The sequence below is a fragment of the Delphinapterus leucas genome, chromosome 5 (genome assembly GCF_059928025.1).
Source record: "Delphinapterus leucas isolate spDelLeu-1000000601 "Yukka" chromosome 5, BTC_Dleu_Yukka2, whole genome shotgun sequence".
NCBI classification, from domain to species: Eukaryota; Metazoa; Chordata; class Mammalia; order Artiodactyla; family Monodontidae; genus Delphinapterus; species Delphinapterus leucas.
The window spans coordinates 19,003,438-19,024,399 of NC_143133.1; the positions used below are offsets into that span (position 1 = coordinate 19,003,438).

The 20,962-nt window shown below is 40.6% G+C and overlaps 1 long non-coding RNA gene across 1 annotated transcript in view; it reads right to left on the reverse strand.

The window, feature by feature from the left end:
- Window positions 1–11,589: 11,589 nt before the first annotated feature.
- LOC111186104 (uncharacterized) overlaps window positions 11,590–20,962 on the reverse strand; it is a 30,788-nt gene continuing 21,415 nt past the window's right edge. The window contains exons 4-5 of the long non-coding RNA XR_016393199.1: window positions 20,800–20,945; window positions 11,590–17,103 (exon numbers count right to left, since the gene is read on the reverse strand). This is a non-coding gene — a long non-coding RNA (uncharacterized LOC111186104). The remainder of the gene's footprint in view (window positions 17,104–20,799; window positions 20,946–20,962) is intronic.

Here is a 20,962-nt window from a genome sequence, read left to right on the forward strand (position 1 = left end):
CATATATCCCCATATCTCCTCCCTCTTGCGTCTCCCTCCCTATCCCACCCCTCTAGGTGGTCACAAAGCACCCAGCTGATCTCCCTGTGCTATGCGGCTTTTAACAAACTCCCTTTTCCCAATTCCTATCTCCAGCTCCAGTGAAAAAGATTTTTAAAAAATCAATTAAGGTTAAGTTTTCTCATCAGAAAAATGAGGAGCTTAGACTTAATCTTGAGTCAGGAATGTTTTTAAGGATGTAATGAAAACTACAGGCCATTCTCTGTAAAAATGCCTTTGCCTACAAAGACTCAAACACTGTCAAACTCTTCCCTAGGGCAGTAGCTCTCAACGTGCCAGTCCAGCAGAATCACCTGGAGAGCTTAAAAAAAATACAGATGCCTGAGCCCCACCCCAGAACAATTAAATCAGTATGCATCACAGTAGGGCTTGGGTATGGTATAATGTTAAAAACCACTTCAGGTGATTCTAAAGAACAGGGCGGGCTGAGGATTAGATCCCTGGGGCACTAAGCGAAGACAACAAGAAAACAAGTTTAAGAGAAAAGAAAACCAAGCAATAAAAAGCCTCTAAAATACCCAGTTAGCAGGATATACTATAGAAGGTACAAGACGATGAGAAAAGAAGACAAGATGGCAAATGACTGGCTCCTCATTGCTAATCCCAGATTATTCTTGCTTCCTCCACCCTAAAAACAAAACACCTGCTTTGAACTGTAGGCTACAAGGCCCATACCTCCAACTAGTCTCCTAGTTTCAGTGTTTACACTCCCCCTCCACTCAGGTCCCTTCCCTCATTCCTTGAAATTTTAACTCTTAGTTAACTGTCACTCACCTCCTACAACGTTGCTCCTGACAATTCTTGGTGATTTAAGTTATTGACATCAATTCCTTGACCTCATCTGCCTCTCACTTCTACGGTCACATTCTACTAGTGGAACCAAGCAGGACTGGGACCCTCCCAAGGTACAAAGCCTTTCCATATCCCCTGTTTCTTGTTTGTAGGAAAAAGGCCTCAGCCTCCTAGACCTTCCCTGAGTTCCAAAGGGCAGATTCAAACAGTTACTAATCAGGGAAGGGAGGAATGCAGAAACAAGGGAGAATCAGTCAAGAAGCAATAGTGCAGCGATAAAGCAGTCCTGGTTCCTCCTCAAGGGATGTACGTAACAATACATCTCTGAGTTCTTCTACAGAAACTAAGGCCCACACCCAGGTGGAGAAGGGTAACTTCAGGCTGAATACGAGCCTGTGGACCCCAGGCTGGTTGGAACCAGACAGCTCATGATTGAGGTTATTGGAACACCACCCTGTTACCTCACCACCAACCAATCAGAGGAAGGTCACAGACCCTGTAGACATCCCTGCAAATGTTGCGTATAAAACCTCTTCCCTGAAAACCACTGGGGAGTCCGGGTTTTTTGAGTAAGAGCTGCCTGTTCTCCTTGCTTGCTCTGCTCTGCAATAAACTTTCTCCGCTCCAAACTCCGACGTTTAGGTTTGTTTGGCCTCACTGTGCATTGGGCACATGAACTTGGGTTTGACAACATTAGCCCTTGTCATTATCAGTCATTTCAATCCCTTTATAACCTCAGTTGCAAGCATCCCACCCTCTGACCACCATCTTCTATGTTTCCGGCTTATTCTCTCTAGTGCCCCAACTCCAAACAATCCTTCACTTCACCACTTACAACTTATTGCTCTTACTAACTTTGGATTGTCCCTTACTCAAGCCTTTTGTCATCACTTCCCTCATTATTCATCATTATTATCGCCCCCTTTCTCATTTCATTGTCTTCATCCACCAAAAGTACAACCGTGGTTAAATCCACCTCTTCACCTTCTCCGTGCTCATATGCACACAACTGAGCTTGGCTGGAGAAACACATGCATCCATACCAACTACTCTCACTAAAAGCGCAGGACTAACCAACCGTAAATGGGCCACAGGGTTATCTGATAACCTCACTAAATTCCCTAGTCCTTTCACTACCTCCACTCCCCTATGATTATTTCACATCTTATCTTTTCTTCCAATACCTCCTTCCCCAACTGCACTCTCAGCTAATGACCTTGCTTCCATTTCTCTCAGAAAAAATGGAATCACTCAGAAGAGAGCTTCTTCATGCCCCCACCACCATGTCTACCCACCTGGCTGCATCTGTGTCCATATTCTCAGCCTCCCCTCCTGTTGTCCTGGAAGAACAGACTGTGCTCCTATCTAAGGGCAAGTCCTCCACATGTGCTCTGGATCCCACCTCCACTTGGTCACTCAAGGACACCGCTGCAGCCATTCTGCCCCTTCTCTGTTATCGTCAATGTTCTCATTTCTAGTGAATCATTTATACTAGCATAAAAACAGACTATTATTTTTCCCATCTTCAAAATAGTTTTGACTGTTCACCCCTCTCTACCTACTACTTCATTTCTCTGCTACCCTTTACAGCAAAACTCTCTGAAATAACGATCTCTTCCTACTGACTCTATTTTCTTTCCTTCCATTCTCTCTCTAACCCCACTATTCCCTGAGTTTTTGTTCTCCTAAATCAGCTACTTCCACATTGCTCTATCTAGGTCAATGTGAAGTCTACATCTCACTTCCTCTATCAGCATTTCACTGGGTCCATCATTCTCTTTCTTTACTTGGCTGCCACTCTCTTGGGTTTTCGCCCTTGTCAGTGACCATTCCACGTCAGTTTCCTTTGCTGATTGCTCCTCCTCATCAGGGCAAACTTTAAACTTTTGAGGTGTTTACACTTTGTGCCTTAATTCTCATACCTTCTCTTTTCTTCATCTACACTAACTCCCTTGGTGGTCTCAACCAGCTTCTCAGTGTTAAACACCATATGCATGCTGATCACACCAAATGTAGATTCCAGCCCTGAGTGCTCTCCCAAACTCCAGACTTATGTCCGCTGCCTGACGTTTTCTTCCAGCAGATATTCTCATGGCTTAACTTCCTTACTCCTTCATTCATAGGGCTTTCTTTGTGAACGTGGTGAAAAATAGCTCCTGCTCTCAGACCCCACATTCCCTATCTTCCTCTGCTTTTTCTCTCCTAAGCAATCCTCCGTGTCCAACGTACCTTATAGTTTACGTTATTATCTGTTCATTATCTGACTCCACCACCAGAATATAAGCTCTATAAAGGCTGGGATTCTTGGTCTATCTGTCTGGCACAAACTGTGGATTCAATAAACATTTCTCGACTGAATGAATGATCCAAAACTTTAGATTCTGAAAATCAATGGGAGAAAACATAGAAAGTACCCTTCTTCCACACTAGATCACTAACAAAGAGAACTTTAAGGGTATCCCTTAAAGCATCCCTTGGGAGGGATGCTCCACACATGTGTTGGGGATGTACCTTCACGAGTTAAACCAGAGTTCCCAGGGTGAATCCTGTACGACTCGTCCCATGTGATGCGCCAAGAGGAAGGGTCTCCATGGTTACATGCACACTGCTGGAAAGTCACAGATGCAACAGCATATTAAACAGTCAGAAAGTCCTGCAATCAAGAAGCCTGGCTTAATGCTTTTCCCATGCATATTTAGTCACAGAAAGCTTTTGTTTGCAACTCCTTACTATTTACTTGAAATGCATTTTTAGAAACTCCACATTAGAGTAGGATGAAGTACACTAGAGGCAAGTATGTAAAGCAGAACCTGCAGGGATAACTCTCCTCTTCATGCATTCAGCCAACCCACTCCAGCTACTTTTGTGAGAAAAGACTAAGATTTGAGTAGTTAAGGGAAGGAAGGAAGGAAGGAGGGAAAAGAAGGAAGGAAGGGAAAGAAGGAAGGAACGAAGGAACGAAGGAAGGAAGGAAGGGAGGGAGCGGGGAAAAAAAGACCAGGGAGGGGCTTCCCTAGTGGCGCAATGGTTGAGAGTCCGCCTGCTGATGCAGGGGACGCGGGTTCGTGCCCCGGTCCGGGAAGATCCCACATGCCGCGGAGCGGCTGGGCCCGTGAGCCATGGCCGCTGAGCCTGCACGTCCCGAGCCTGTGCTCCGCGACGGGAGAGGCCACAACAGGGAGAGGCCCGTGTACAGCAAAAAAAAAAAAAAAAAAAGACCAGGGAGTTGTCGTAGTTCAAGCCGAGTATAGTGAGCATTGGAGTACTGGTCAAAAGAAAAACACCTATCAGGCTGCATCGCTAGAAGAATGACTTACTAAGGCTGGAGTTTGAGTTTGTTTGGCTGTTATTAGAGTTGTAAGAGATTTTGGTTACTCCTTGGGGGTCATTGTGGTTAGCGCAGTGAGACAGGTGAGGGTAAATCATATTTGGTGCCGACTTCTCATTCATAGGCAACCTCTTGTTACAGTGAATAGCAAGGATAAACTTGGAAGGAGACAGGAGTCTTAATTTGGCACATGCATCTTGAAGAGCCTGTGGAAAGAGCGAGGGACTCTGCTATTATCTGCAGTGGTGAGGAAGGATGAGTTTATTGACTGAGTACACTTATGTCTGAAACCCTCAAGGTTTTCCCCACACTTGTGCTGGAAGCCTCCTCTGGTTCCTCTACACAGCACCTCCTGAGTCATTTCCTACCCACCTGTCATTGTAACTTGTGTGTGTGTGTGTGTGGCAGAGTGCAGAGCCTGGGAACTGTCCCAATTTACCACAGCTGGGACAGCACTGTCACCACATTTAAAAGCAGATGTGGCAAAGAGCTGCAAGGTCTAGAGAAAAACAGGGAACAAAACGATAGTACTATTGGAAACTAGGTCCTGTAGGAAAATATTAAACAAGTTTGGTTAACAAGTTAGAGAGAAGCAGACCACACAGTGTCTTCAAATATTTAAGGGTATGAGCCATTGTGTTTCTGTGGCAGAATTTGGAGACATAAACTAAATTAGAAAGTATATTTGCCAATGTTAAGAGGATTTTTTTAGATCCTAAAGTTCAGGTCTAAATGAATGTCCTATGAGAAAACTTAACAACTTAGAGGACTTACAGGTCATTATAACTGTGGTTTTGCAAACTAGTTGGAACCAGCTCCTTGATGGCTACCCTCTGCCCTCCCCAGCTGGCTTCTATGCACCAGGATAGCCGGCTGTTATGAAGTGGGAACTCCATCTTTCACACTGTCCTAGGTGTTGGCATCCCCAAGCATGTCACTTAACTGCATAATTCAATGCTTCAGTCTTACCTTAGTAGAGATAAATTCACCCTACCTTTTAATTTTTTAATCTACCTTAGAAGGACTTTGCTAACTGATTTCTGAAAGAGCAAAGCAAAAGCTCATGAAGAGAACTTGATCAAGATTTCACCCAGTCTTCAACACTCCTTAAAATGCCCGCCAGGTTTCTTTCTGTTCTTTGTCTAAAGTGTTCATGTTCCAAGCACACGGGGCTCTTGGGGGCCTCCATAAGACACTGTTTGGGACATAGGGAAGTCTTTCAGTTGCTCTGGCTGCTGGCAAGTATATTTGTGGTGACCACTTTTTCTGAAGACCCAGACTGAGCCATGCAAGGAAGTATAAAACAAAACAGAACGTTTCAGATACGATTTTATCATTTGATTAGAAACTAGCAACTTATTTCTGGATTTTGTACCGCTTTTCGACATTTCCTGTGACTAAAACAAGAAAAAACTATATATATACATATTAGTATGATATACTATATATATAATACATATATGCTGTATACACATTCAGTCACTAATATGTATATATGTATGTATTCATGAGTATATATACATATTAGTGAAAGAATAGTAAAACAATGAAGCTGACTATTAGACAAGTTTATAAGCTAGAAAATTCCTTAAAATAATATTTGCCGAGTACGGTAGATTCTAGTTATGGCCCCAATTTTTCATGCCTCCCTCTACCCATATTCTTCCATGTTTACTTTGGGCTTGGCCACTTTACTTGCTTTAGCTAATGACTTGACCCAAGCAAAGACTTGGAAAAAGACTTGCTGTTTCCACTTTTTCTCTTGGACCCTGGCAACCACCATCAGAATACGCCTAGGCTGGAGTGATGTGAGAGCCAAGTGAAACAGAACTTAGTTGTCTGGGCCAAGGCCAACCCGCCATTGATCACAGACAAATGAGTGAGCCTAGCCAAGATCAGCAGAGCTGTTAAGCCATCCCATAAACTCATGAGAAATAATAAATGGTGGTTGTTTTTAGCCACTGTGCTTTGGGATTGCTGGTCATACAGCAATGGCTAACTGTCCACTGTGCTCCTTAGGTGCTTCAGGAATTCATCTGCTTGAGGGATTACTTCTTAAGAATCTCCAGGGGCTGCTTGTAGGAGCCTGTTGAGGTGTCAGTACAGATTCCAATTATCTGACTCAGGATAAACTGCTTGCCACCTGACCCTTCCTTAGAAAGATCAAAAATGTCTTAGGGGTATTACAATTGTGTTAGGAGATAGAGGGTGGTAACTTTGTCAAGGCCTACCAAATGAATGCCCTTATTTACTACAGATAAGTGACCCAGAGGGTGTTTTAACTGGCTGAGTGGCAAGTGTGGATAAACTATTGAGCGTTAGTGAGATGACTGATGCTAGGTAGATGGCTGCCCTTGGCTTTCTGGAGATATGGAATCACATTGACTAAATAATAATAACAATAATAATGACTAACGATTATTGAGCACTTACTCCAGATACTGTCCTACGTGCTTTATGTGCCTTATATCATTTAACTTTTATCGTAACTCTATGAACTGGCTACTAGGTACTATCATCTCCATTTTACACATGAACAAGCTGAGGCTCAGAGACATTCTCCATGGCCAAATTGCTCTTAACTCACAGAGCCAGGATTCAAACTCAAGCACATGACTCCAAAGCCCACACGCTTGACCTCTCTACTATATAATCAAAATACATATTTTTTAGGGGGAAAAAAGGCATTTAGTTTAACTCCTTTATTTGGCAGTTGGACAATTAATAACAGTCTTGGTACAGAGATTCTTTGACTAACATGGATCAAAGGAACTCTCCCCACTCTTGGTCCAAATCACCAAAAGCTGAACAAAACCCAAACTGTTTCTGTGAGGCTTCATCCAGATGAGTTTCCACGTTTAGGTATGCCTTTTGCGTATTGCGAAATGGTGCCCAGGAAGGGGCTGAAGCATGCACCACTCACTCATCAAGCCCTGTGCCCAGGCATAGGGCTTCATCTTCTGAGAGGAAGAGACACTTTTGCAAATAATTCTTTTGCACACAGAGGGGGCTGGGTTTTTGTTTTTGTTTTTCATTTCTACAAAAGTACCATATGTGCTAGGAAGTCCCGGCTAAAACATTTGCCCAATAAAGTTGTGCCCAATAAAACACAGCTAAAGACCATCCCAGTTTTTCACACATGGAAAAACAAGAGGAGAAAGCGTGACTAGTTGGTGCTCAATAAATACTTGTTGAATGAATTTTAAATGAACAAAGATGCACTCATTATACACAGACACATAAGGATCAAAGTGCATGGGACATGCAAATTCATAACTGAAGACCGAAGCCATGGCATCAAGCCATTCATGAGAAATGATTGATATAATCTAATTTTGCACATTCTATAAAAATTAAAAAAAAACCAGTATATGCACTTATTTCCTGAGACGTCATAAGCGAGGCTTTCATGAAATTCACACTCAAAGAAAGTTTAGAGCCATATTTATTTATCTGAATTTATTCCCCAGCAACCCTTCTCTTCTAGAATGAAAGAAACCAATCACTCTTGTCAGGCTAGCTGGCTTGCATTACAAATTTTAATGTTTCACCAGAAACTGAAGCAAGCTGGTTCCCTCCTCCATTCTCACATCCTCCCCAACCGTGGCCCACACCTTTGCTGACTGCAGCATCTGAACTGAGTACCCATGAAGGCCACTCTTTTTCTCTCTGCCTCTAATAAGCCGGTCTAACAATTGTGGTGAGTAATTTCTTTACCACTTCTGTTGCGAACAAATGCTAATAATGCTGCATGATACAGATGGAGCAAGACTACTGAAAAAGAAACTACATAAATTATTTTTTAAAGTTATCATCAAAAGAAATGCTTTTCTGCAGGAAATTCGTTTTAACTGATCAAGGCATTTGCCTAGGTTTCTGCTCCAGTGACCACTTCTTTGTTGATTAACAAATACTTCTGTTTCACGAATGGAAACAGTTTGTCTTATCTAGGGAACAACTGCTGGCTTTTTTTCCGTGGATGTAACTGTAGGGAAGTCACCATCTGTCTTCTAGAACCTGAGTTATCTGTTTTTGTGATACTAGGTAAACAGACTGTGGGTGGTCTCCTCCCATTTTGGTGTCCACTAAGTCTCATTCTTCTGTTTGCAAGAATCAGGGTCGAGCTAGTGATTGGTTTTCTGCTATATCCAATTGTATTTCTTGTATTGGGATGGCCAAAAAGTTCATTTGTAAAAACCCAAACGAACTTTTTGGCCAACCTAATACAGGCCAATAATCGGATGATGAATTCATTCATTCATTCATTTAATCAATCAACCAATCATTCATATGTTCAGGAGACAAATATTTATTAAGTGCCTTTCTGTGCCAGGCACTGTGCTGGACCATGAAAAGACAGCAGTGAGCAAGACAGCCACATGGGTTCTCTACACTCCACTGTGGCAGAAGGCAGTTATCAGAGGTTCTCCTGCCTCAAAAGGGGAAAAAATGACCACGAATTTAAGCCAATATTATCAAGATGAATTCTAATGCAAAGCTTAATAAAGGAATCCCACTAGCATATTAATGGCTAAAGTTCTTATTCCATAATTCCCCCAATTAATTTTCTTCTGGTCGATGAATTCATATATAATTAATATTGTTGTAACTTCTGTATCTTATTAGTGTCTTACACTAATGTAGGTTTTACTAACCTTTCCCGAATTCATATAAGTCCAGATTACTTTTACTGAAGCATCAGTCATAAGACGATGATAGTACTTGCTCATGGTTTTAGTTACTATCAAGATCTCAAAGCCAAAAACCATTTCGTGAGCAAAGACTCTACGTCTAACCTGCGCTAACCATCTTAGAATTATGACACAGGTCACCAGCAGTAAATGTGCTACAGAAATTATGGAAAGAAAACTCAGTGCAACTGTAAAACAAACCTCAAATGCACATTTGTCTGATCATATTTAGTGTCATTTTCACACGTAAAGACCAGCATGCTTTCATTTCCTCAATCATGTGTATAATTAAGGTTTGCTTTGTATCTTCGTAGAGCAGTGACCTGATAGCATCTAGGAGGATACCAAAAACACACAGCCTCAATAAATGTTTTCTGATGATGTAATGTTTCCTATTTATTGTTTTAAATAGCAAGCCACTTTATCTTTCAGACTGGAACATTCTTATGGTAATTGCTGAATAATGAATTTAAGAATCCTCAATTTAGAGATTAAAAAAAATTCCTTGAAAGCAGTTTTGTCACCTTGCCTCCTAATTTTCAGAATACTGTTTAATCTACCAGTGACTAAGCTGTAGGAAAAATCTTACTGTGGTATTATGTAAAGGAAAATGTGGGTGGAGGGAATGAGGTCTGATTTGTATCCATCGCATGATTTGGACAGTCAGAGACAGAGGAAAAAGGAAATCTCTGCTCTCCCCAGGTAGGGATATGAGGTTGCTTAGAATTCCACTTTTGGGGAAGTCCACTATCAAGGTGATGTAAATTCTCAAGTAGCAAATTGACTCAGCATGTTCCTAAGCCACAGACCTCTTAGGTGGCGTGTGCTAAATTCACGTCATTTGCCTATTTGCTCTCACTAGGTGACAGGGAAACTGTGTATTTTCCCCACCTCACGCTCACACAAAGTGGACGTATACTGAGTTCTCCTGTTGGTTTTGTTCTTATTCACTTTTCTAACAATCAAGACATTCTGTCCCTGATCATAGCTATTAATTTTAATTCTCTTCGCCTTTCCTCCATGATGTTCCAGTGAACTTATAGTAAAAAATTGTAGACGATCCTCCATTGCCTAAATGCTTTTCCTATTTCTTGAGTAGTCAGGAAAATTGTTTTACACATTATAAATCTGTTTAGAAATCAACTGGAATCATCAAAGCTCTAACTGCAATATTCCCCAATGCTTACTTCTATTTAGCAAATAAATTTAATATCCGAGGTGGTAGCCACCACCATGACATTTTAAAAGTATGATCCACAAGACAGTTTTTTTGACCCCTGAAAAAAAGCAGGGAACTAACATTTAATGGGTCCCTGCTATGTGCAAAGACAGTTTTGATGGACTTACCTAAGTTATAACCTTTAAAGGCAAAAAACCTTCTCATCATCTTTTTCATTAATAGATAATTTTTACTGTGAATAATGAAGTTAGAGAGGGCAGAGTTTATAGAAAATATACAGAAATGTAAGACTTAGTCTTCTTTTTTTCCGACAAGTTATGCGTAATTTCATATTATGGCTGTGATATATTGCCACCCTCATCATGGTTCCCATATCAAAACTTTTCTTCTCAGCACTAACAGGCATCATCCTAGGCCATCTTATTACCTAGTCAGTAGCAATCTTGATGTTTAGCAGTAGCCATCACATCACCTCTTATAAGTACCCCTTTGGACAAGTTTCTTAAACTCTCTGTGCCTCAGTTGTCTCATCTGTAAAATGTATAACAATAGCAGTTACCTCATAAATGTGAGGGTAGGTGGCTAATTGGACTTTATTAACCTTAAGTTGCCATTGATTATAAAGGGCAGCCTGGCTTCCAAGACATAAATATACAAATTTGTTGTCCAAGAATTGATTTAATACAGTAATAACTAAAAGACAGAATAGGGACAAAAATCATCAGAATGATGCCTGGCACATAGTATGCGCCCAATAAATGTTAACTGTAATATCTATTAGCAACCAATTAACCACAGTGCAAAAGTGGGCTTTCCATGCCCTCTGTGGACCATGGCATGGCTTCCTTATCCAAGGCAGAACACCTGGGCACAGGTAGGTGATACCACCACCCTGGGCTCTACAAAGAGGGAACACCATCAGTCACTTTAAAACTGTTTCTTTTTTTTCCCTAGTGGGTAAACCTTTTTTCAAACTAAATCTTACACAGGACGCAATGTATAAAACAAATAAAAGAAGATTTTCTCTGATTGAAGCAGGGGTGGAGAGGCACAAAGCCCTGCCTACTTTCCCTCCCCTTCACCTGCAGGGAAGCCCCCCCAAGGAGTCCTTTCAGAGCAACAATATCACTTCCTTGTCGTAGCTGAGATAATGAGTCTCTAAAACTCCTATGGATGTTTGTTAATCACACAAAACCCTGTCAAATTTCACCTTATTGAAATGTCACTTTATTCGTGGCATTTCACCGAATGCCACCTTAGTGGCATTACTTAGTGCCCAACACATGCACTGCACAGAACATATTTTCAATGTACTTTTCTCATCTTCCTCCACTTGGGTCTTCAAACTCCTTCCAATCTGTCACATGTGACTGAGACCATCCTTCCATCTCAATCAAGTCACCTCATGACCCTCCCCAGATGTAGTTTAATGCTCTTAGAGGACACAGTGTGAAGGATGTCACACTTTTGTTCCACATAAAGCTTTCTGCTGTCAAGGACTTTTAATTCTAATGTCTTTTTCTTGAATCCCTCTTTGAGCTCTTTCTCAGGAAGCCTCCACCCAATAATAAGTGAAATTTAATAAACTATTATTGTGTGTTAGTTATGAGTTTATGAGAAACATACATGGTGTGAGGATTTGAACAAAAAACAAACTAGGATGAAAGAAAACAGAGCCAGGGAGAGAGAAGAAAAGAGGAGGAGAAACTGGGAGTGAATGAGCAACAAAAGAGAAAAGGGGAAGAGAGAGATCCAGAGAGAAAGCCAGGAGGAGATCAAAGGAGGGAGAGGTGGACACTCAAAACTTTTCTAGGTATTGTGGTTCACTTGGATTGTGGGCTGCTGGGGTCATTGTTCTCCATAATTACTGAGGACCTTCTCTAGACACCTTAATCCTTACATTTCTAAGGTCTCCATCCTAAACATTGACCTGTATCGCTAAATACTAGAGAAATGCAAATCAAAACTACCATAAGGTATCACCTCACACCAGTCAGAATGGCCATCATCAAAAAATCTACAAACAATGCTGGAGAGGATGTGGAGAAAAGGGAACCCTCCTACACTGTTGGTGGGAATGTAAACTGGTACAACCATTATGGAGAACAGTATGGAAGTTCCTTAAAAAACTAAAAATAGAGCTACCATATGATCCAGCAATCCCACTCCTGGGCATATATCCGAAGAAAGCCATAATTCAAAAAGATACATGCACCTCAATGTTCACTGCAGCTCTATTTACAATAGCGAGGACATGGGAGCAACCTAAATCTCCATCAACAGAGGAATGGATAAAGGAGATGTGGTACATATATACAATGGAATATTACTCAGCCATAAAAAGAATGACACAATGCCATTTGTAGTGACATGGATGGACCTAGAGGTTGTCATACTGAGTGAAGTAAGTCAGACAGAGAAAGACAAATATCATATGGTATCACTTATATGTGGAATCTAAAAAAATGGTACAAATGAACTTATTTACAAAACAGAAATAGAGTCACAGATGTAGAAAACAAACTTATCATTACCGGGGGTGGGAAAGGGGGGAGGGATAAACTGGGAGATTGGGATTGACATATACACACTACTACATATAAAATAGATAACTAATAAGAACCTACTGTATAGCACAGGGAACTCTACTCAATACTCTGTAATGACCTACATGAGGAAAGAATCTAAAAAAGAATGGATATAAGTATATGTATAACTGATTCACTTTGCTGAACAGCAGAAACTAACACAACATTGTAAATCAACTATATTCCAATAAAAAGTAAAAATAAATAAATAAAAATAAATGTTGACCTGAACACTAACCCCATTAAAAATTATTCTCTGAACGTAGTAGCAAGGATCAAAGCAGTCGTTCTGAGGCCTGGATGAAAATCAAGTCAAGGGCAGGAATCCCTCATCCCTGTCATGCCATTAAAGCTTCCAGGTGATACATATACAGATGGCAGAAGTAACAGACAACTGTTTTTAAATACTGACGTGCCCTGTGATGACTTAACTGTGGATATACCAAAACACTGAGGCTTCCATCTCTTAATTTCATGAAGATTTAATTTTAGTTGGCTCTCTTTGGAAGCACGTTTCTTTTGTCTTCCTCTGTACCGATTGCCCCCTCAGTGTCTATTTTAAAGTTGTGGAAGCTCACTGGAGCAGAAGATGAGTGTTCTGAGAAGGCTTGAAAAACATGGCAAATGAACAATAATTGATTAAATACATGTAAATAACTTAATCACATTTTGGCCATTAAGTTGTCAAGATAGCTGATTTTCCTGATTGACTTTGTCTGTGCTATTCATGATCCAAATGATTGCAAGGGTTTATTCACTTCTTTCTCTCTTCCTGTAAGGGTATAAAATGCCAGAAAATTATTACACTTAGTGTAATAAAAAGTCAAATCTTACACTGGACCAGGTTGGGTAAAATAAAAGACAGGCAATTGGATATTCCAACCCAGATCGGAAGCTGATTATTTAATTAACTCTGACAAGGTATACATTTACATTCTGGAAACCACCAAGAATTATTCTGCAGAAGGACTCCTCACCTCACTCCAAATCCACATGTCAGAAGCATCACCATTGCGGTTTAATCCCATTATGGGGTCTCACGAACTGCAGAGGCTGTTCTGTTATAACCCAATGGCCTTGGCACCAGTGGCCGTCTCCTTATGTGGAGAGAAATGGTCAAGCTCTGCAAACAGTTGTCCTCCAATCACTTCAACTTTGTTGTGCCTTGATTTCCTCATCTGTAAGGAGGGATAATCATAGTACCTCATCTCATGTTGGTGCTTTAAATGAGATAATGTCTGTAAAGCACTTAACTATATAAGTGTTTGCTCTAATAATTATTAGTATTAGTATCTTTTCGACTGGTCCAAGGTCTTTTCCCAGAGATACCCCACCCCCTTTATTAGTGACAGAAGTGGCTCTCAGGTGTAACTATTTTTCAGTTTAAAGGCTGATTTCAGGGCAACCTTTGAGTCCACTGAGCAAATCTCAGAGACTGTTTTCCTGTTGTCCACTTTGTTAATCAATCAATTTTGATTATAGAGCTACCGTGTACGTTGTACATGGAGAATCCATATTTGAAGACTCTAAGTAAAATAAAACACTCAGCACTAAAAGTGTAGCAAACACAATTGACAATTGATGACTCGGATGCCATGTTAGGATTCTGCAGTGCTTTGTCCCCTTGGGTGTGGTATAAGATTAGACTTACATAATAATTATATATCATATCCAACTTTGTTCTAAAATGATGGCATTCAGGTGCCATGAATCCAGTGATGTGTGGGCCACTGTTTATAAACTAAATCATTTTCAACCATACATGTATTATTCATACTTTCAAAAAAGTATGTAACTAGTCTTGTGATGAATTAAATGCAAATTCATTTAAAAGTACTCCTAAATTCATAGTGACTCCTTGGCATTAGGATTTCTCAAGCAAGAGGAAGATTAAACCAATTTCTACCATTTATTATTATGGAAGGAGAGACATTTTTGATATCCAATAGGAGCTTATGTCATAAAACGTAAGATTCTCAGATCCAGTAACATAAAAACAAAATCTCTGTGTGGCAAAAGACACCACAGAGAAAATAATTTAAACATGTTTAACATATCTATAAGAGAAAAAGAGCCTTTACAGGTAAGAAACAACCCAATAGATGGGCAAAGAATATGAACAAGGCTTTTCACAGAAGAAAAACAAAAAACCACTGATAATAGAGATATGAAATATGCCAAACTTAATTATTGATCAAAGAAAGGCAAATCAATGATAGGATACTAATTTTTTTTTGCCTTTTTTTTTTGCCTTAGCATAATGGCTAACATCTAAAATATTCACAATATAAAGTGTTTATGAGGGACTTCCCTGGAGGCACAGTGGATAAGACTGCGCGCTCCCAATGCAGGGGGCCTGGGTTTGATACCTGGTCAGGGAACTAGATCCCACATGCACGCCGTAACTGAGAGTTCACATGCCACAACTAAGAAGCTGGCGAGCTGCAACTAAGGAGCCCACCTGCTGCAACTAAGACCCGATGCAACCAATTAATTAATTAATTAATTTAAAAAAATAAAAAATGAATAAAGTATTTATAAAAAAATGTGTTTGTGAGAATGGAGTGGGAAAGGAGACTCTTCTGCTGGTGGGAATATAAACTGGTATGATAGGTCGGAGGGCAATTTGGCAGTTTCTATCAAATTTTTAAAAGGATGTAATCTTTCCACTCAGGACGTGAAATGTGGGATATGTACCTAAAAGAAATATAGTTCACATATGCTAAAGACATAGATGTTCAAGGATGTTCACTGCAGCACTGTTTGTAGGGGATAAAAATTGGAAACACTCTAAATGTCTATCAGCAGGGTTATAAATAGATAAATCATAATACAGCCATACAATGGAATATCAACCTACCTATTTAAATGAGATAGCCCTGTGTGAGTACTGTACGGACTGCTGTCTCTGACATATTGTTGAGTGAAAAAGGAAAGTTGTAGAATATGTATGGTAAGATTAAATTTTTATGTAAAAAAGCACATTTTTTCTATGTCTATATCTTTATATTTCTTTTTCTGTACTTCTTTATGTCCATTTATAATTCTACTTCCTTCAATATGTATGTATCTATATCTATGCTTCTCTGTTGTTCTAAGTACATAGGAAAAGAGTCTATAACGATACTTTGTAAACTCTCAAGAGTGCCCCCAGCAAGTGAAAATTAGGGAAGAAAAGAGAGCAATTTAAAATTTTGCTTTTTACTTTACACAATTATATGTTCTTTGAATTCTTTGTTTTATGACACACATGTATTAGATTTGTAAATACAACGATGAAAAGTAGTGATTTTCCAAAAAATGATCCTCATCCCTAGAAACAGAAATAACCGTCCAGAATGAGGGTGGCATTCAACCTGCAGACTCCTCTCTCTGAGATCCTGATGCCGCCCCTTGGAGAACGTGGGGAGGAGGTTCCTATGAATGAGGAACTCAGCAGACAACTTAGGAAGAGGACACAGCAAAGGCCAATGGTGTACTTCTTTATTTTCATGACCATGTGTTGGGAGCTGCAAGGTCAAGACGGAAGATGTTTTTAGCAGCCCCTCACCCTAGGGAAGGAAACAGGTGCAGGCCTTGAGTCCAGTGGAACATGTCACATCTCGTGCTGTGGGGTCAGGATGGAACTTGGGTGTACAGTTTGGATCTTCTGGTTCTTTTTCTCCATCCTTTATGCCTGATGGTCGTGGAATGATGGACATCTGATCTCTAGCCTCATTGATGGGTGTCATAGTTGTCTATAGACAAGCCACCTGTTTGAATACCTTTGGCATGTCAGAGTGGCACATATTATAATAACATATATCACTCTAAACACCGGAGACCTCTCTTTGCAGAGTTTGCCAGGCAGGACATCTAATCCTACCCATGAGCGGCCAAAGCAAGTGAAAGCAGAAAGGGAGTATTTGGCACCCAGCGGTCACAAGGAAGAGCGGTATAGACAGGGCAGAAGAGTTGGGTGCAGAGTGACCAGCGCTGTTTTAGACCTGGCACATCTTTCCCCATGACCTAGCAGCATTCATTTTCAGACTTCAACCCCTCCTTCCCTTTATTCCTCTCACCTTCAGCCTGCTCTCCCTGCTGGAAGCCTTCCTTCAGTGCCCTGGCCTCCTTCCTACACTGACCAGGGGGTCTATAAGCACAGTCCATTCGAGAAATTCTTGAAATATGTCCACAAATCCCCTCGGGTGGGTGACTAAAATTTCATGCTTTCATGGTGACGACCTGGGTTATCTTCCTGGAAAGAAGGCATCTAGCAGAACCCAACACCTCACTCCAAGGTACCAAATAAACATGGCAGCTAAGTAAAAGCAGGGTGCTCACTACACAAGTGTAACTTCAGCCAGACTGCTGTCCCTTCACTTGTCCTGTACAGAAAGTCTGGAGCTGTCGCTCTTGTGCACAGTGCTGTGGACGTGCTGAAGCAGCGTGGATCGCACTGCCCTTCACAGAAGTCTCTGGAACCTAGAAAACAAAAACAGCAGCTGCCTGATATTTCCTTGGAGAAGAGAATGAAACTTAAGGCTTTCTTCTTCCCACAAACATAAACACAACATTTTGCAAATAACTTCAGGAGGCTCATGGAGGCCAAGATGAGCTTCCCTGTGCTAATGGGGAGGGGCCAGGGGAGGAGCGGTACCACCAGGGTTTTTGAAATCTGAGCTCAGATAAGCCATGTGTAAAAATAAGAAAGAGTTTGTTTTTCATTCTTTCTGCCTTCCTCCCTCGTCCCCCTTTTCTCCTTTCTTAGGAATAAATACTTTATCCTAGTCTTGCTCTTTACCTGGATGTATCTAGATGCTGTTGAGACTTAAGTGTGACACTTCCAGACAAAATAGAGTCAGTTCCAGTACACTGTGACATACACTTTTCTAAAAATCAACTACACTATATAAAATCGCACAATAACAACCACAGAGCTTATGGGGGAAATGGGATTAGGGGCACAACACTAAAACTTTGTCAGTGACACATTAAAAAGATGACAGGAACCTAATAAAAAAGACAGCAGTCTTGCACATGTTAAATGGTTAAGAAACACATAAATACTACAATAAATACGGCATTTTACCTAGAAAAAGACCTGAAGTTTGTTCGTGGAGGTTGCAGCTACCAGCTATTGAGAAATGGCAACAGAGGGTTCCCAGGATGGAACACCAGATGTGGACAGGTGGGGCTCATCACACACACAGTAAACTGAGGTGACTGGTGGGTGTTGGAGGTGTGTGTACATTTTGTACATTCCTATATGGCTCGGTTCGGTTGGATGCAGGATTCTGCATTCACCTAGTATTTCTTGCAGACAAAATCGCATATAAGGAAACACAAAGTTCTTGTTATACTCAAATTGTGCCCTAGTATCTTAGTCACAGTGAAATAAACTCTCATTTTCCTTACAAGTGTTAACGGCAGGACTGACTGAATCTAAATAATAAAAAAGATTATAATTTAAAGAGTAAAAATACATTAACACCCCAATGAAATGATGCTGCAAAGGTAGCAATAAGTTAGTATTTCTAAGCAGAATACATAACTCAAGTAAATCTGAGCCTCTTTACTCCCACCCTAAGTTCTGTCTCAACACAGTGATAAATTCAAGTGCAATGCAAATTGGGCTCCATAACTTTGAAACACACTGTCACTCCTGAGCAAGCCTTCTCAGTGCCAGGAAGAAGCTGTTATAATACACCGAGACTTTCAGGAAAGTCCTCATTATACATTCTTCTCCCTAATATCCCATACCCCATGGTAGTTACACTAATTTTACTTCCCTCTCTTCTTCATGATTCCTTGTCCCCTCTACCTGCACCCCCCAAAGCCCAACAAACCAAATTCCAGCCTTTACTAGTTCTCTCCTTATCACCCTTTCCTCTTTCCCACCCTTCTTCCAAGAGTAACAATTCCATACCTAGGTATGTAATGTTCCTACAGCTACTGTAACAAATTACCACAAAATCAGTGGCTTAAAACAACACAAATTCATTATTATACAGTTCTGGATTTCAGAAGTCCAAAATGAGCTTAATGGGGCTAAAACTGAGGTGTTAGCTGCATTCTTTCTGGAGGCTCTAGGGAAGAACCTGTTCCCCATCTTTCCCAGCTTCTAGAGGCTACCTATATTCTTTGGCTTCTAGCCCCATATCACTCAGACCTCGGCTTCTGGCATCACATCTTCTTTGACTCTGACACTCCTGCCTTCCTCTTATAAGGACCCTTGTGATTATATTGGGCCACACGGATAACCGAGGAGAATCTGGATTATCTCAGGATCCTTAATTTAATCACATCTGTAAAGTCCCTTTTGTCACCTGTGATGGTAACATATTCACAGGTTCCAGGGATGAGGTTGTGTACATCTTTGGGGTGCCATTATTACTCAGCCTACTATACCAGCAGTGATATTCAAAATGCTTAACAACTGAAATGCCACTTAAAGCAGGGGATCTGACTCAGAAAGCTCTTGGGTCCTAAGGCTAGAGTGGGACCTTGGAGATCCTGGCGTGCTGGCTGAGGGATTGCAGAGGGCTGGGAGGTCTCAGGGAGTAACTGGGGTGTCTAGGGTGGTGGTGAGGCACTCCAGAGTCGGGATGAGTGATTCTCTCTAAGCAGCACCAAAGACTTTTGACCTTTTCATGACCAGCAGAGGAACACCCTTGTATTTCGGATGACCTGCCCATGTTCTTCCTTCCATGGATCCGTTAGTCTCCAGGCTTCTATAAATTCTCCTCTCTACCCTCATCCACGGTCAGCACACAAATCTTCTGGGATTTTATTGTGTGCTGTACTTGGCCCTTTTACTTGGAATGTCAATTTAAGCCTCATCACACCCTATGATTAGATTCTATACTTACCTTCTTTTTGCAATAACATATCCAGGGTCATATGTACAATTAATTGTTATGGCCTGGATTTGAATTAAAGCACTTTGCTTTAGAAATTGAGCTCTTGAACACTGTGGTTAGTGTCTTCAAGGAGACTCACATCTCTCTAGCAGATAGAGAAAGCATGCACAAAGGTGATGCAGGCAATGTTGAGGTGCCAACTGGCAACCCCAAGTCCATATGTATTTCATGGGTTTACACATGAACCCTCCCCTATGGAATTTAATGATTATAGGGAGGACTTCTTGATCTTTGGTAAGAATTTTTATCTACTCTTTAAGACCAAACCTGGATACTCTTGATACCTTTATTTCATGGTAAAAAGATTACAAACAACCTTCAAAGCAAATCAAGTCCAAAGTCCAATTTATCTTAGCCAGATAACATTTTAGAAAAAAGTATGGCTGTAAGCTTGTGATGAAACAGATGAAGAAATAAATGGATAAACAAAATCTATAGTCAAGAGTTTTATTTGTAAGGCCTAGTTGACTAGCTACAATACTACTTCTATGTTTCTGGAATATCGTATTCAGCTTTCTCAAATGAGTGAAGAGTAGCAGGGAGAGGAGAAGCAGCAGAGAGGAGGATGATAAAACCACTTCTGGACTTTGAGCTTTTTATTAACCTCTATCTGTCATAGTTAGAAATGTGTTGTTCATACCCAGAGAAAATAATAAGTAACACCACCCGAAGAGAAGAAGAGTCACTTATGGGTATTTTTGGATTTTGCTGTTTGAAATAAAATTTTGGTTTAGAGAGGAATGAGTATTAGCACTTTTCATTCATTTAACGGATGCATTATATAGAAGAGATAGACATTACAGAGTTTCTTTTTTTTCTTTCTTTTGAATGAAGGTAGAGTGAGATCTTGATTGGGGGATAAGATGATATGTATAAATCAGATTGTTAAGTAAAATGTTAGAAGCTGAGATTAATGTTACTTAAGGATGCTTTGGAGGAGAGTTGGAGCACATTCTACTTTAAACCATTTAACCTGATTAAGAACCTAAAATATTCTTGCTAATTTGGAAAATACCCCTGATATTTAAAACTTCCTAAAAGGTAGCTCTCCTCCTACCTTTATGATGGAACACTGGACGATTTCAGTCAAAAAGCCTAGTTACTACCACAAGAAAAAATCCTGCAAGAAAGCACATGTTGCCACTTTACTCATTATTGAAGTGCCCTTATGACTGTCAGGGAGAACAGGTAAGATGCCAGGGAGGCACAGCAGGAGACATCAAAGTATTTTGTTTACTTCTTTGAAGTCTTGTAGTACCTTTTATTTACTGTGCACACTTCTTGATTCATGCTGAAAATTGGAATTCACCCATTTCTCTTTTTCCTGTCTAAGATGCAGATGGGGCACATTTCGTTGACTCCATCAATCCCTGCCCCCGCGTATTAGCACATGCACACGTATACCTAGCCAGCGGAAAAGA